This window comes from Clarias gariepinus, chromosome 4, assembly GCF_024256425.1.
Source record: "Clarias gariepinus isolate MV-2021 ecotype Netherlands chromosome 4, CGAR_prim_01v2, whole genome shotgun sequence".
NCBI classification, from domain to species: domain Eukaryota; kingdom Metazoa; phylum Chordata; class Actinopteri; order Siluriformes; family Clariidae; genus Clarias; species Clarias gariepinus.
This window is the reverse complement of record NC_071103.1, coordinates 7,005,058-7,020,371: the sequence shown is the minus strand read 5'-3', so window position 1 is coordinate 7,020,371 and position 15,314 is coordinate 7,005,058. Positions and strand designations below refer to the sequence as shown.

The 15,314-nt window shown below is 41.0% G+C and overlaps 1 protein-coding gene across 1 annotated transcript in view; it reads left to right on the top strand.

Moving 5' to 3' along the window:
• The window catches only part of taf2 (TAF2 RNA polymerase II, TATA box binding protein (TBP)-associated factor), a 58,909-nt gene that overhangs the window by 16,000 nt on the left and 27,595 nt on the right, over nt 1-15,314 (top strand). The gene's annotated exons all lie outside the window — the stretch shown is intronic.

The following is a 15,314-nucleotide window of genomic DNA, read 5'->3' as shown; positions in this document are numbered from 1 at the left end:
GGCTGTTTTAGATTTTAAAGTACAGTATGTTATTTATTATATGTTTATGACTGGATTCCTAGGCAGGATAAATTTAAAAGACAAATCTCTCTTCACCACCTTTACGTTAAAGGAGTCGAAAACTGATGGTTTAGTGTAATCTGTGCAATCAGAGCTCTGAATATGGCTGACATATTGTGGGGGGTTTTGGCGTTTTCTGTGTGCTTAGTAGGGCTGCACAATGCTTGCTAAAATGAGAATTATAATTTCTTTTCCTCCATGTGACCTGATCATGATTTTTCTCACATGATCTCTCACATTTATTGTATATTTTGTATGTAATAAGTTCAAAATAAAACACATGCTATCTACACAGGACTTTCGACTATTGTAACAATAAAGTAATTTTTTCATCCTTTTGAAGTTAAGTAAATAACTTAAAAGTTGTTGACTGATATAACAGTATAACAGGGATTGTTGAATGCAACAAGATCTTAATGCGGGGGAATACATGCAATTGAATTTCTGTCACTCAGAAATGAGATTGCAAGTATGCACGAATCAAGGTCATCCTTTTTTTTTTTTTAGATTAATAATGCAGCCCTAGTAATTAGTGTGTAAAATGTAAGCTTGAATCCTTAAGGAAAATAAGTATATCAATTTCACTTTCTACTCAACAGTCAATGTTTCACTTTTCAATTAATTAATTTCTTTATTAAACCCTGCTTCCCTCCATCCATTTCTCAACCCTAAAGGACATTTCTATGGAGTTAATTATGTGCCAAAATTTAACAAACGAACACAATCTGCTTTGCAAAGAAAAAATCGACTTTCTCACAAATGCAGCGTTTTGCAAACAAACACAATCTGCTTTGCAAAGAAAAGACTTTCTCACAAAAGCAATGGAGCAACTTCCTCTTCCAAAACAGCAGATGGCGCTATCGGTCAATTTACGCTATTCTCCCGAGACCTCAAACAATGTGTTTATATGGTTTACACTTATGTCCCAGAGGAATTTGAGCGGGGAACAGTTTTGAGGTGTTTATTATATATCCAGACAGCCAGACATATTAATAATTCACTATCTTTAGGATAGAGCATTGTGGGGGAATACAGTTATATCAAACCACAGTTGCATTTTAATGAAGGCTGAAAGAACTGCCATTGGCTTTTTATATCTATAATGGACATATGCGACATGATGCATCAAAATCTTTTAGAATTAGTGATCCTATCTACATTTAAACAATCCTTAACAAAGTTATAAGGGGGAAAAAAAGCTTTAAATGAACAATATACATACTGAATTACAGACAGAATTCTATTACAAACCTGCTTGTAAAAAGTTTCATAAATTTCATGCTGTCTAATACAATGATTCTTGAATCTTACTGTATCTACACCTCGCGCTGCAACAGCTGTCTACAATGTAGGATTGTACTACAGACACAGATTATTTAAATGTGTAATCATAGAATAATTGTATTAAACAGCATAAAATTTTTACAGGTTTGTAATAGAATTCTGTCTGTAATTCATTATGTTTACTGTGCTGCCCTCGGTATATGTCCTGAATATAATTTGACAGCCAGCTAAACACTTCTCATAACTTCTCATAAGACTCATAACATCAAGACTCTGAAGACGAGACTTTCCTTGTCCACAGGTTTATTGACATTAACAAGAAAGGTGAAACTGAAATATTTAAAAGTACAAAAGAATAATTCAATTAACTTCTGTGTAAAATGCATAGCTATACAAACGCTCAAAGGAATTAATTAAATGCTCTCATTTTAACTGTAGCACTTTCCCCAAATATAACATATTCAATAACATTTAACAGACAGTTACCAAAACCTTATTTATTTGCACTGTTGTGCATGTAGCGTTAGCATTCTATGAACTGCAAAAAATGCTAATGCAACAATATGTTAGCAAAGCAGCCTAGTCAGAAAAACTATTTCTAAGAAAGAACTTAACACTTAAAATAAGTTAAGTGCTCTCAATAATTTCAAAACACATGTAGGGATCAATAAAACAATAAACATCTACCCACGATGCTACTACAAGCAAGGAGTACTCAAATATCGCATTTCACTGCAAGGAAAGCCAAACACGCTACTCTCTGTCTCTGCTTGACTGCCTCTGAATACAGGTCACATGACAACTCCCTACTTACACTTTTCTTAAAGGGGCCACTACTCAATTATTTACAACAGTGACAAAACACTCCCTGTCTGATGTGAGTTACACATCACTCAATAATTAAGATTCATTAATATTAGAATCTGGAGAAAGTAGAAGTACAATCTCCGTAACAGGCCTAAGAAAAGGGGCAGACCCTTCGGGTTTGATGACCTTGACCTCAACCTGACGCACCTTCCCGTCTTGACTAGGAAAAGTCTGTGTTACCAGTGCAAGAGGCCATTCATTTTGTGGTACTTGACTGTTCTTGAGGAGAACAACACTTCCTTGTTGAATATTTGTGTGAACAGACTGCCATTTCTTGCGTGCTTGTAGGGTTGGCAAAAACTGTTTCCGCCATCTATCCCAAAATGTATTGGAGAGATGTTGAACTTGCCGCCACTGGCGCTTGTAAAGGTCTGAAGCTCCAAACTCTCCTGCTGGTGCAGTAACAGAATTCACCTTTTGTGTGAGAAGAGCTGCTGGGGTAAGTATAAACGACTCATCAGGGTCCGTTGTCAAGGGAACAAGAGGGCTGGCATTGATAATAGCTGCTACCTCTGCCATGAAGGTCACTAGCACTTCGTGAGTAAGCTTGTCTTTCAACTGGAAAAACATGGAGTCGAGAATTTTTCTTGCAAGCCCGATCATTCTTTCCCATGATCCACCAAAATGGGAAGCCTGTGGAGAATTAAATGTCCAAGTGCAACCTAGGTCTGACAGATATGTCTTTACAGATTTGAGATTCAGATTTGAAGGTATCTTTAAGTCTTTGCATGCACCGATAAAGTTTGTGCTGTGATCTGAACGGATATTTCTTACAGGTCCACGGACAGCAATAAACCGTCCAAAGGCATTGATGAAGCTGGATGTGTCGAGCGATTCTATGACTTCAATATGAACAGCTCTCACACTCGTACATGTAAAAATTATAGCCCACCTCTTGCTGTGCAAAAACCCTCCTCTTGTCCGTCGTGAGGAAACACTCCAAGGACCAAACACGTCCAGTCCAACATTGGTAAAGGGAGGATCTGTTGAAAGACGGTCTGCTGGAAAGCTTGCCATTTTTTGAACACTGAATGGAGCTCTGACTCGCCCACAAGTTACACACTGGTGAATCACACTTCTCACTCTTTGTTTTCCACCAACTATTCAAAAACCAGCTGACCTAACAGCTCCTTCAGTAAAGTGACGTACTTGATGGTAAACATGCTCGTGATAGTGCCTAACTATCAAGATGGCTATGTGATGCTTGCCAGGAATTATCGAAGGAGTTTTCTCACCTTGAGTAAGGTTTGACTTGTGAAGACGCCCTCCAACTCTCAGGAGACCTTGTGCATCAATGAAAGGATCCAGAATACAAAGCGGACTACTCTTTGAAATCCTTTCTTGCTTTTGTATGCATTTGATCTCTTGGCTGTAAACTTCTTCTTGTACTGCCCGAATGATGGTGGCTGGAGCCTTATCGCCACTGTGAATTGGAGGAATTGATGGCTGGAGCTACCATCCTGCTCCTGTGCTTCCAGTGATCCAGACCCCATCTGCCCTCTGCACCTACTGACTCCCTGTGCTGAACTGGACTTCATGTTAATCTACACAACTTCTGTTATATTGAACTTTCACCTGCACAACACACATGATGTTATTTCTATCTGTTATCACCCAGATGAGGATGGGTTCCCTGTTGAGTCTGGTTTCTCTCAAGGTTTCTTCCTATTGCCATCTCAGGGAGTTTTTCCTTGCCACTGTCGCCGTCACCCTTGGCTTGCTCATCAGAGACATTTTATTCATCATTCATTCATTTCATTATTATCTAGACACATTTTTCTCACACATACACACTTCCAAATATTTTCTTTTCTTTTCTAAAAAAAAAAAAATTTCTTTAATTTTTTGTGAAGCTGCTTTGAGACATTGTTAAAAGCGCTATATAAATAAAATTGAATTGAATTGAATTCTGCCTTACAGTAATGCAAGCCTTTACAAGAACTGTTTCTCTTCACTCTTCTCTGGAAGCTATGTGCTACATGAATAAGATGAGTAACTGCACCAATTAAAGACTTCCAGGATGAGAATTTTGTTGAATCGTTTGGAACCAAGCTGTTTAGATGATGTCGTAGTGCTTAAAATGGACACGAGGACGAAGGTTTGGGTCTGAGCTGGGATCAACAAGGTCATAACAGCCTTGTGAGGTACCTGCTTCTGACTTAAGCAGAAATTTGGGTCCACTTAGCCAATTGGTGCTCTGTAAACATGATGCAGAAACAAAACGTGTTGCATGGTCTGCTGGATTCTGGTCTGTTGGCACATAGTGCCATTGGTCTGGATGAGAAGACCTTCGGATAAGTTGTACTCGGCTGCTCACATACACATAAAACCGCCTAGTTTCATTATAGATGTAGCCCAAAACCACTTTACTATCTGAATAATAGGTTACAGCATCAAGCTGGAGGTCTAATCCTGCTGAAATCAAGTCTGTTAGGTCCACAGCAAGCACTGCTGCACAAAGGTCAAGCCTTGGCACTGTGTGCTTAGGACGGGGGGTAAGTTTGGCTTTCCCCATTACAAACCCAATGTCATTGTTCTTTGCAGCATCTGTGACTCTTGGATATGCCACTGCGGCGATGGCCTTAGTTGATGCATCTGAAAAGACACACAATTCTCTTCTAACAGCTGCTGATGGAGAAATCTTAGTATAAGCTCTAGGAATGGAATAACTGGACAGCTCTGACAAAGATACTCTCCACGAGTTTCAAGCTTCCTCCATCTCTTTGGGTAGTGGAGAATCCCAATCGCTGTTCTCAGGGGTGAGTTCTCTCAGAATAGCTTTGCATTTGATTGTGACTGGTGCTACAAACCCAAGAGGGTCAAAAAGGCGGCTGCTGTTTTTTGCCGACAAAAAAGAGAAAGCTGTCTGTGCAGAGATTAGGGCTGTCGCGGTTAGGAAATTTCCCTTGCGGTTTTTATGGGCGGCCCAATAGCGCGGTATGCGGTATTACCGCCGTTTAAAAATAAATAAATAAATAAAAATCTTGATTTTACTGCATACAAAGCTCTATTGCTAAGTTATGTAGCATATATTGTTGCTTTTTAACTGACAGAGACAAAACATTTTTTGTTTATTTTTTTAATGCCAAACAGCAATAAGAACATGCCTTTTCCAATTCAAAAAACGAAATCCAATTATTCTAAAGTAGGCTAACAATAAACAAACAATAAGAAAAAAAAATTTCCAATTTGAAAAACGAACAAATTCTAAAGTATCACATGAAAACGAAGTGTTGGCCTAAGTGAAAATACAGAGAATAAATAAAAATTAGGCCTACTTAAGCTTTAACGAATGTGATTTAGACCTTCGTTATCATATCCTTGTTTCGCGCTAGGAAAACCAACATATTAACCTTATGTGGTTTCAGGGAGGATCGCATGGGGGTAACAATATTCCCGGCGACAATATATCTAGACTGCTTATCGCGCCACCAGGACAGTGGGTTCGCGTTGGAGTCTATGCATTCTTCCTGCAGGTAGCGCGTGAGCTCGTTATCTGCTCGCACTCTCTTGGGTATGGGCGCTGGCGCAGAGGTTGTCCGTGACTTCAGCAGGTCTCCGAGAGTCTTTTTCTTTGCTGCAGGTGGCACCACCGCTTGCTCTTCGTCTCCAACCACTGACGCACTGGCAGCGCTCCCTTCGTCCTCCACTCCCACCATCTCTTCGATGAGTTTGGATTTTGTCTCCGTATCATTGATATAATCACCCCTATATCGAGGATCTAAAAAACAGGCCTTTTCCAAAAGTTCTTGTAAGGCAGCTGGTTCATACTTCCCCTGTAGAACACTGCACATTTTGTGCTTTATGTCCGATGTTAATGTGGTATCCTCATTTGACGGTTTAAGCATATCTTCCGTCAGGAGTTTCAGGACGGGTTTGACTGAAGACACTGTAACGTAGCTCTCGCCAGACAGCAGATCTGTAAACTCAGCCGCAGGTTTAAGTGCTGCATTCACGGATTCAAGTACAGCGATATCCTGCCAGCTTGGATTTAGATGGTGGTGTCGCCGGTCATCCAAAACTCTTCTGATAGCCGGGATTTGCTCCAAAACCCTGTCCACCATTTTCTGTTTGGTGCCCCATCTAGTAGCGCAGTCCTGAACAGAGTATTGACTGTTAAATCGTTGAATAAAAATTAACCAATGATAACATCTACTATTAGCCTACCAAAATAAAATTATTTCATTTTTATTTGTTGCCTATCAATAAGTTAGCCTATCGAACAGTTTACATTTTATAACTTACCAGTATGAGGCTATGTTGAGGGATTTGAAGTTCTGCTTGTGCTTTGGCCAGATCTCTTCTCTTTAACCAGCTCTGAGAAAATGTACTGACCAAGGTGTGACACAGACCCATTGCTCGAGCAGTGCGGTCCTTAACGCTTGCCATTGCGTTTGTAACTGCCAAATGTAAATTGTGACCAAAGCAGTTCAGCCACGGCCAGTTCAACTTTTTGACTGCTGCAACGATGTTGGCCCCGTTGTCTGTATTGGTACAGGCCAACTTCTTCTTATCTAGGGACCACTCTTCAAATGCGTGCCGAAGAGCATCTGAAATTCAATTCAATTCGATTTTATTTCTATAGCGCTTTTAGCAATTTTCATTGCCGCAAAGCAGCTTTACACAGTCAAAAGAATTATTTAAGTTAGTATGAAATGTGAATTTGTATGAATCAAAATGGTCAGTTTGTCCCTGGAGAGCAAGCCGAGGGCGACAGTGGCAAGGAAAAACTCCCTGTGATGGTAATAGGAAGAAACCTTGAGAGGAACCAGACTCAACATGGAACCCATCCTCATTTGGGTGAAACAGAAAGCAGTAAATGATCTGCATTTATACAGTGTGTAGGGTGGGAGGCAGTTCAGCTATAATAGCTGATGTTAATTGATGTTAATATGGAGTCCAGGTAGTTATTGAAGACCCAGGTAGCGTTGTAAGAAGTTCCAATCCTGAACTATCGAACTGTCAAGTCCCCAGAGAAACAGTTGCCAACACCAGTCAAGGCCAGAATCATTTTCTAGGTAGAGAGAATCATCCCCAGACACCAGACGCATCCCAGAGAGACACACAGGGCATCCATGTGACGAGATCTTCAGCCAGAAGCGGGGCACCAGGATGGGTCAGACAGGTCCGGAGGGCAGAGGGAGTCTGGATCACTGGCAGCTCAGGAACGACATGTGTAGCTCGACAGAGAGAGAGAAAGAGTGAAAGGGGGAGACAGGAGGAGAGAGGAAAGAGAAAGGGGGGGGAGAGAAGAAGAGGAGAGATGGCAGTTAGGTATGATCACAGTCACACAATGTATAATGTGAATGTATATTAACCGTAGAGTGCAAGCAGAGACTCTGTCTGAGTCCCGAATACTATTTGGAAGACTATTCCATAATTTTGGGGCTTTGTAAGAAAAAGCTCTGCCCCCAGCGGTATTTTTCATAATACGCGGTACTGACAAGCAGCCTGCATCCTTTGATCGAAGTAGGCGTGGCGGTTCGTAAGACACTAGCAGTTCGCTCAGGTACTGCGGCGCGAGACCATTTAATGCTTTATATGTCAAGAGTAGTATTTTAATATCAATGCGAAATTTCACAGGGAGCCAATGCAGTGAAGATAAGATAGGGGTGATGTGCTCATATCTTCTGGTTCTAGTGAGGACTCTCGCTGCTGCATTCTGGACTAGCTGAAGCTTATTTATGCATCTAGCTGAACAACCAGACAGTAAGGCATTACAATAGTCCAACCTAGAGGTGATAAAAGCATGAACTAGTTTTTTATGTTTTTTCATTTTGACTGCATCGTTTAGCGACAATAAATTTCTTATCCTGGCAATATTTCTGAGGTGAAAGAATGCTATCCTGGTAATATTATCAACATGAGCTTATAATCACACCAAGGTCTTTCACTGTTGCATTTGATGGAACAGAAAGGCCATCTAAAGTTACGGTGTGATCTAAAATTTTACTCCTAGTTGTATGCGGTCCTATGACTAGAACTTCTGTCTTATCCGGATTTAGCAGAAGGAAGTTAATTAGCATCCAATTTCTTATGTCCTGCACACATTGCTCAATTTTAGTAAGCTGTTTTTTCTCATCAGGTTTTGCTGAGACATATAACTGTGTATCGTCAGCATAACAATGAAAACTAATACCATGCTTACGGATTATGTTGCCCAGAGGAAGCATGTAAAGGGAAAAAAGCAATGGACCTAAAACTGAACCCTGCGGAACGCCAAACTCCACTAGAGAACATGCAGAATAATCACCATTTAAGTCTACATACTGATAACGATGGGTCAGATAGGATCTGAGCCAGGAGAGGGCTGTACCCTTAATTCCTACTACATTTTTTAATCTGTGAAGAAGAATAGCGTGATCAACGGTGTCAAAAGCTGCACTGAGGTCGAGTAATACAAGCATGGTTACACAACCCTGATCAGAGGCCAGTAGGATGTCATTTACTACTTTAACGAGTGCTGTCTCTGTACTGTGATGAGGCCTAAATCCTGACTGATACAGTTCATGTATGCCATTTCTATGTAGATATGAGCATAGCTGCTCCGCTACTATCTTTTCCAGAATCTTAGAGATAAAGGGGAGGTTTGATATTGGCCTGTAACTGGACAGCTGACAGGGGTCGAGGTCAGGTTTCTTAATTATTGGTTTGATAACTGCTAATTTAAAAGATTTTGGAACATAACCTATGCTGAGTGAAGAATTAATTATTCTCAACAGGGGTTCTGTTATTGCTGGTACTATCTGTTTAAGAAAATGTGTCGGTACAGGATCTAATATACAGGTTGATGAATTTGCAGAAGAGATGAGTGAAATTAGTTCATTCTCTTCAAGGGGAGTAAAGTATTCTAGGTTCTGATCTGACATGGCTAGATTAACATCTGCATCAATTACATTGTTCGGTTTCAAAACCTCAATTTTATGCCTAATATTTACAATTTTATTATTAAAAAAGTTCATGAGGTCCTCACTATTGCATGATGTTGTTGTGGAGATTTCTGCAGTGGTCTTATTTCTGGTTAATTTGGCTACAGCATTAAATAAGAATCTAGGATTATTTTTGTTATTTTCTATAAGAGTGGAGAGATGTGTTGATCTAGCTACACTAAGAGCTTTTCTATAGTTCAAGATGCTCTCCTTCCATGCTATTTGAAATACTAGCAATTTAGTTTGACGCCATTTACGTTCTAATTTCCGAGCGGTCTGTTTCAAAGTGCGCGTGTGATCGTTATACCAGGGAGCAAGTTTCTTATCTCTAATAATTTTTCTTTTGACTGGAGCTACATTATCTAAGGTATAGCGAAATGTCGACTCTAAATATTCAGTCGCCTGATCGAGTTCTGTGGGGTCAGATGGTAATCGAATCGAAGTTGGGAACTCTGGGAGATTACTGATAAAACTCTGTTTGGTAGTTGATGTGAATGTACGTTTCATACGGTAGCGCGGCGCTGTGCGAACATTATTACTGTGACACACTCGAATTGAGACAAGATAGTGATCTGAGATAACTTCAGATAGTGGAATTGTGAATAAATTTCTTATACTTAATCCGAATAATATTATTAAATCTAAAGTGTGACCTGCTTTATGAGTGGGTCCTACTACACACTGATTTACTCCTACCGAGTCCAGTATGGACATAAATGCTGTTCTCATAGGGTCTTCTGGGTTTTCAAAATGAATATTAAAATCTCCAGCAATTAACACTTTGTCTACAGAAACGACTAGGTTTGAGAGGAAATCTGCAAATTCACTAAGAAATTCAGAGTACGGCCCTGGAGGTCTGTAAATGACAATTAGCGGGATCGACTGAGCTGACTTAATATAGTTAAATATAGTAAATAGTTATATGTTACTATAAAGAATTTCAAATGAATTAAATTTGTGTGTGTTTTTGTACAATAGTCAAATTATCATTGTGAATAACTGCGACGCCTCCTCCTCTACCAGTTAACCGAGGCTGGTGTATGTAGCTGTATCCAGGAGGACTAGCTTCATTTAGAGCTACATACTCATCCTGTTTAATCCAGGTTTCTGTTAAACAGAGTATATCAAACTCCTGATCTGTGATAGTTTCATTAACTATAACTGCTTTAGATGCGAGAGATCTAATATTTAACAATCCTAGCTTCAGATCAGAGGTGCCGGCTGCGCATTCAGTCTGATCCAAGTTTGTGGTCTTTATGTTAATTAAATTACTAAAACAGACTTTGAGTCTTTCTAAATTTGTTTTTAGCTCGGGGAACAGACACAGTCTCAATACAGTGAACCCTGAGTGACGACTCTGCTCCCTGGCCTGGGCTCTGAATTGTCACCGATTAACTAGGCCTCTTCTGAGACTATGATCTATACTGCAAGAAATGAGAGCAGCACCTTCCCAAGTGGGATGGACACCGTCCCGCCCTAACAGGCTAGCTTTGCCCTCAAAGGTCTTCCAATTATCAATGAAGCCCACATTGTTTTTGGAGCACCACCTGGACATCTCATTGGGATGGGACCAGAGCATACTACTCCATCGGACATCGCCTTCGCTAATTTAAACACCTCTATCAAGTTATTCTTACTAACCTCTGACTGACGAAGGCATATATCATTAGCTCCAGCATGTTCTACTATCTTTGAGAACCTGTGCTGTCCTAGAGCCCTAAGATTACCTGCTATGTCCGGTGCTCTGGCTCCCGGGATACACCTAACCACTGCCGCTGGCGCCCCTAAAGGTCTAGCTAATTTCACGTGCCTCATTATAGAGTCTCCCATAACCAGTGCTCTTTCAGGTTTCTCAGTGGGTGCATCACTGAGGAGAGCAAACCTGTTGGACATGTGAAGCGCAGAAGAAGAGGTGTGCTCCGGTGGGCTAGCCTTAGCGTTAGCTTTGGCTGAACGAGTATGCCGCCGAGTCGTCACCCACTCGCCCTGCTGTGAGGGCTCTAATGCCGGAGTCGGGGGCTGGTTATCTCCGCCTGCGGCACCCAGACTGTCCGCTACAGGAATAACGCTGCTCTCGCGCGCTCTAACCCTCTCTAAAGTCTGGATGGGCTCCTCTAAACTCGCGCGTTCTCCAAAAAGCGCAGAAAAAGGCGAAGCCAAATAGTATGAGATGTAAAAACCTAGTTGCTATTAATATTATTATTGTATAAATGAAAAAGATATGTAAGTTAAACGTTAATACAAACGCAAAACTTTCGCGGCAACGATACAAAAACAGGAAGCTACGTCACTTCATATGTGTGAAATGTTGTCGGACGTGTGGTTTTCGGGCATAAACACTGTTTCGAGGCAACGTGATTTCAGAGTCCATTCCATGCTGAGGTAATGAACCGTTAGACTCATAAGGAATCATATTGACACTTGACCACATATCTGTTGTGGCAGAAAAGTAGTCAGCATTCATAAGCTCCATTTTGATCGATGTCTTTACCGTGTTGTACATTTTCGGCACAGCAGTCTCTGAAAAGTAGGTTTTGCCCGGCAACTCGTACTGCTTGTCGAATTTTTGAAGCATTGACTTGAATGCAGGTTTCTCCACTGTATTGAATGGAACCATCTCCTCAACTAGATACTGTGTAACAGCGGCTATAAGACATTTATACCGGTTACTTTCACGGTTGTATTTGACCGATTTCGCAAAGGCTTCAGCTACTCCTAACTGTCGGCTAGTAACGGCCTCAGCTGTTCTTTTTGATGTTGCTCCGCGACTTGATGCTGAAAGAGGCAGCTGCGCTTTAATGGCTGGATGACAGTTAGCGAGATGACACCGCAAATTAGATGTATTGCCGCGTGTCACGGGGACCTTTTTGCCACAAATTTTGCAAATCGGTTCATCTAAATTTGCCGGCTCACCCTTTTCATGGGGTTGAAAGACGAAATGTTCCCAAACTGGTGACGTGACATTAGGTTTTGGGACGAGAGCGCCTGCCATCGTTTCAGTATTCAAAATCAACGAAACCCCGGATGTTAACAGTTCGTGGGAAAATGACACTCGTAACACTCTAGTATCATTATTAATTTTTTTTACCATTCAATACAAGTGATAAATTGTAAAACAAAAAGGCCACAGCCTCATGAAGAAGAAGAAGAAAAAAATAACCCTGTCCCTGCGGTTGCCGCGGTTTCTGCGGTTGCTTTCCTTCCTCTGCGGTTGGCTTGTCAATAGGTGTGGTATTACAATATTGCGGTTATCGCGACTGCCCTAGCAGAGATCCCAATTAAGTTCTGGGCTACGTTGTATAGGTAACGTGTCTGCATCTAGATCTAGATCTTTCAAGTCGCCTGCATGATCACTGGATGGAAAGGCTTGCATGACCTCCTGGTTATTTGCTGTAATTTTGTGCAGTCTCAGATTGGATTTAGAAAGAACATCCTGCGTCCTTTTCAACAAACTGAGAGCTCTTTCGACGGTAGGAAGAGACTTCAAGCCATCATCTACGTAAAAGTCACGCATCACAAAATGTTTTACATCCGAATCTACATGGAACTGATCACCCTGAACAGACTAGACTGGTGTGGACAATGTATTGCGACTGCGGGTGACGGGCTGTTACCAAATACATGAACCCTCATGCGATAGTCCACAACATCCTTGGAAATGTCATTGTCTAAAAACCAAAGAAAATTTAGAAAATTCCTGTCTTCTTGTCTTACTAAAAAACAATAGAACATCTGTTCTATATCTGCAGTAAAGGCGATGGCTTCTTTCCTGAAACGGCTGAGCACTCCTAACAATGTGTTGTTCAAATCAGGCCCAGTAAGAAACACATCAGTAAGCGATAGCCCATCCTGTTGAGCACTAGAATCGAACACTACTCTGATTTTTTATTTTTTTTTGGATGATATACTCCAAATGTTGGCAGATACCAATGTTCTTCATTCTCCCTCAGAGGAGGAGCTTACTTAGCATGGCCACTTTTAAACATCTTGTCCATGAAGGAGAGGAAGTGCGCTCTCATTTCGGGTTTCCTTTCGAGGTTGCGCTTGAGTGACGTAAGACGTTTCAGTGACTGAGACCTGTTGTTGGGAAGGCGCGGACGTGGGCTCTTAAAGGTTAATGACGCTACCCAACTGCTTTTTGAATCTTTACATAGACTCTCATCCATGATCTTCAGAAAGGAGACATCTTGAACTTAAGCAGCTACCCGATTGTCATCTTTGGTTTGCCTAAATACAGAGCATCCCAGATGGTCAGCATCACAGACAGATTCCTGCCCAGAACACATCGGAGAGTAGTAGTAGTTGGTCATTTGGATGTTATTGTACTCTTCTTTGACATTGAACACATTAGGACATGTATCAGAGTGTTGGACGTTTTGCCTCTATAATGTTTGTGTGAAAGGTCCTGATTGTCAGTGGCCTATAAACATGTCCTAGGCATACATTGCCTACAATAACCCATCCGAGGTCTAATTTCTGTGCATAGGGTAAGTGGTGTGGGCCATTTACCTGTTTGCGAACCTTATGAACTTGTATAATGTCCCGACCCAGGAAAGGCGTTATTGGGGCTTGTGGATCTTGCTCTGGGATTAGGTGTGCTACAGACTTTAGGTGTTGGAATCTCATCTCTGTTGTTAGGGATGTCGTTATATTCAATAAGGCTTGGTTATGTAATTTGAACAGTTCTATCCAGAGACTCCACTTCGTAGCCACTGGCCCTTCTTCCAGCTGCCTCCTTAACTCCTGCACACGTTCGCAATGTGTAGGGTGCACTTGGACTTTTGTCATCAAATATTTCAAAGAACTGCGAGCGAATCAGTGACCTGTTGTTCTGTTCATCTAGGATTGCATACAGTTTTAATGGTTTGTCTCTGTGGCCAGCTAGAAAAACTTTTACCAAACATATCTTCGCACAAGATTGGCCTTCCTGATTTTCTCCACAGACTTCTGTGCATTTGCTGTCAACTTGAGATTGAGGTGACATTTTCTCTCTCGCCGCCGTGCTCAGTTTTAGGTTCTGACTCTACCCAGGGTGCAATTCCAGGGTGAATTGCTGTGATGTTTTTCACTTTTACATTTAGAACATTGAACTTTAGCTGTACAGTTCTTTGCGATATGTGTCACTTCAGAAGGAGATCTAGTTTTTCACTTGGCGAAAGGTTTAAATCATTTGTCGCAGTCCCAAAGGAACGTTTCCAGGCTCAATAATTCTGTGGTTTGTCATTAAACTTAAGTAAGCCAGTTGCCACAAGTTCACGATGGGCGAGGTCTCGGACAAAGTAATTTATGTTTGAACTGTTATCGTTTAGGTGTGGAGATGTGGGGGACGGGAGAGAAATGGGATTATAACTAATGTTTTGTGGTCTAAAATGTTGCACAGGAGTAACATCGTCGTTCTCATAGCGAACTTTCCATGACTGACGAGCATACTCATTTTCATAGATGCCTGACTGTTCTGGGGGCATATCAGGCGTTTGCAAAGGAACACTCTTTTGGCATGGAAGGAATGGTGCAGCGTCGGGTTTAATATGTGAAGCTAAAATGCTACAACTTGGGATTGGTTCTGTTTTTGGTGGGTCGTTACACACTGTTCTTTTATCCCCCGTTCTTTGGTTTGATCAATTATATATTGTTCGGTGCGCTGTGTAATTTCCAGCAGTAGAATTTAGACTTAACTTAAAACTTTGTTTCTCCATGTTCTCATCAACAACAGCTTCAAGCGCTTCAAGCGTTAACTTCCAATTAACTAAGGAATAAATTAAATGCTCTCATTTTAACTGTAGCACTTAACCAAATATAACCTATTCAATAACATTTAACAGTCAGTTACCAAAACCTTATTTTTTGCACTGTTGTACATGTAGTGTTAGCATTCTATGCAAAAAATGCTAATGCAACAATATGTTAGCAAAGCAACCTAGTCAGAAAAACTATTTCTAAGAAAGAACTTAACACTTAAAATAAGTTAAGTGCTCTCAATAATTTCAAAACACATGTAGGGATCAATAAAACAATAAACACATACCCACGATGCTACTACAAGCAAGGAGTACTCAAATATCGCATTTCACTGCAAGGAAAGCCGAACACGCTACTCTCCGTCTCTGCTTGACTGCCTCTGAATACAGGTCACATGACAACTCCCTACTTACACTTTTCTTAAAGGGGCCACTA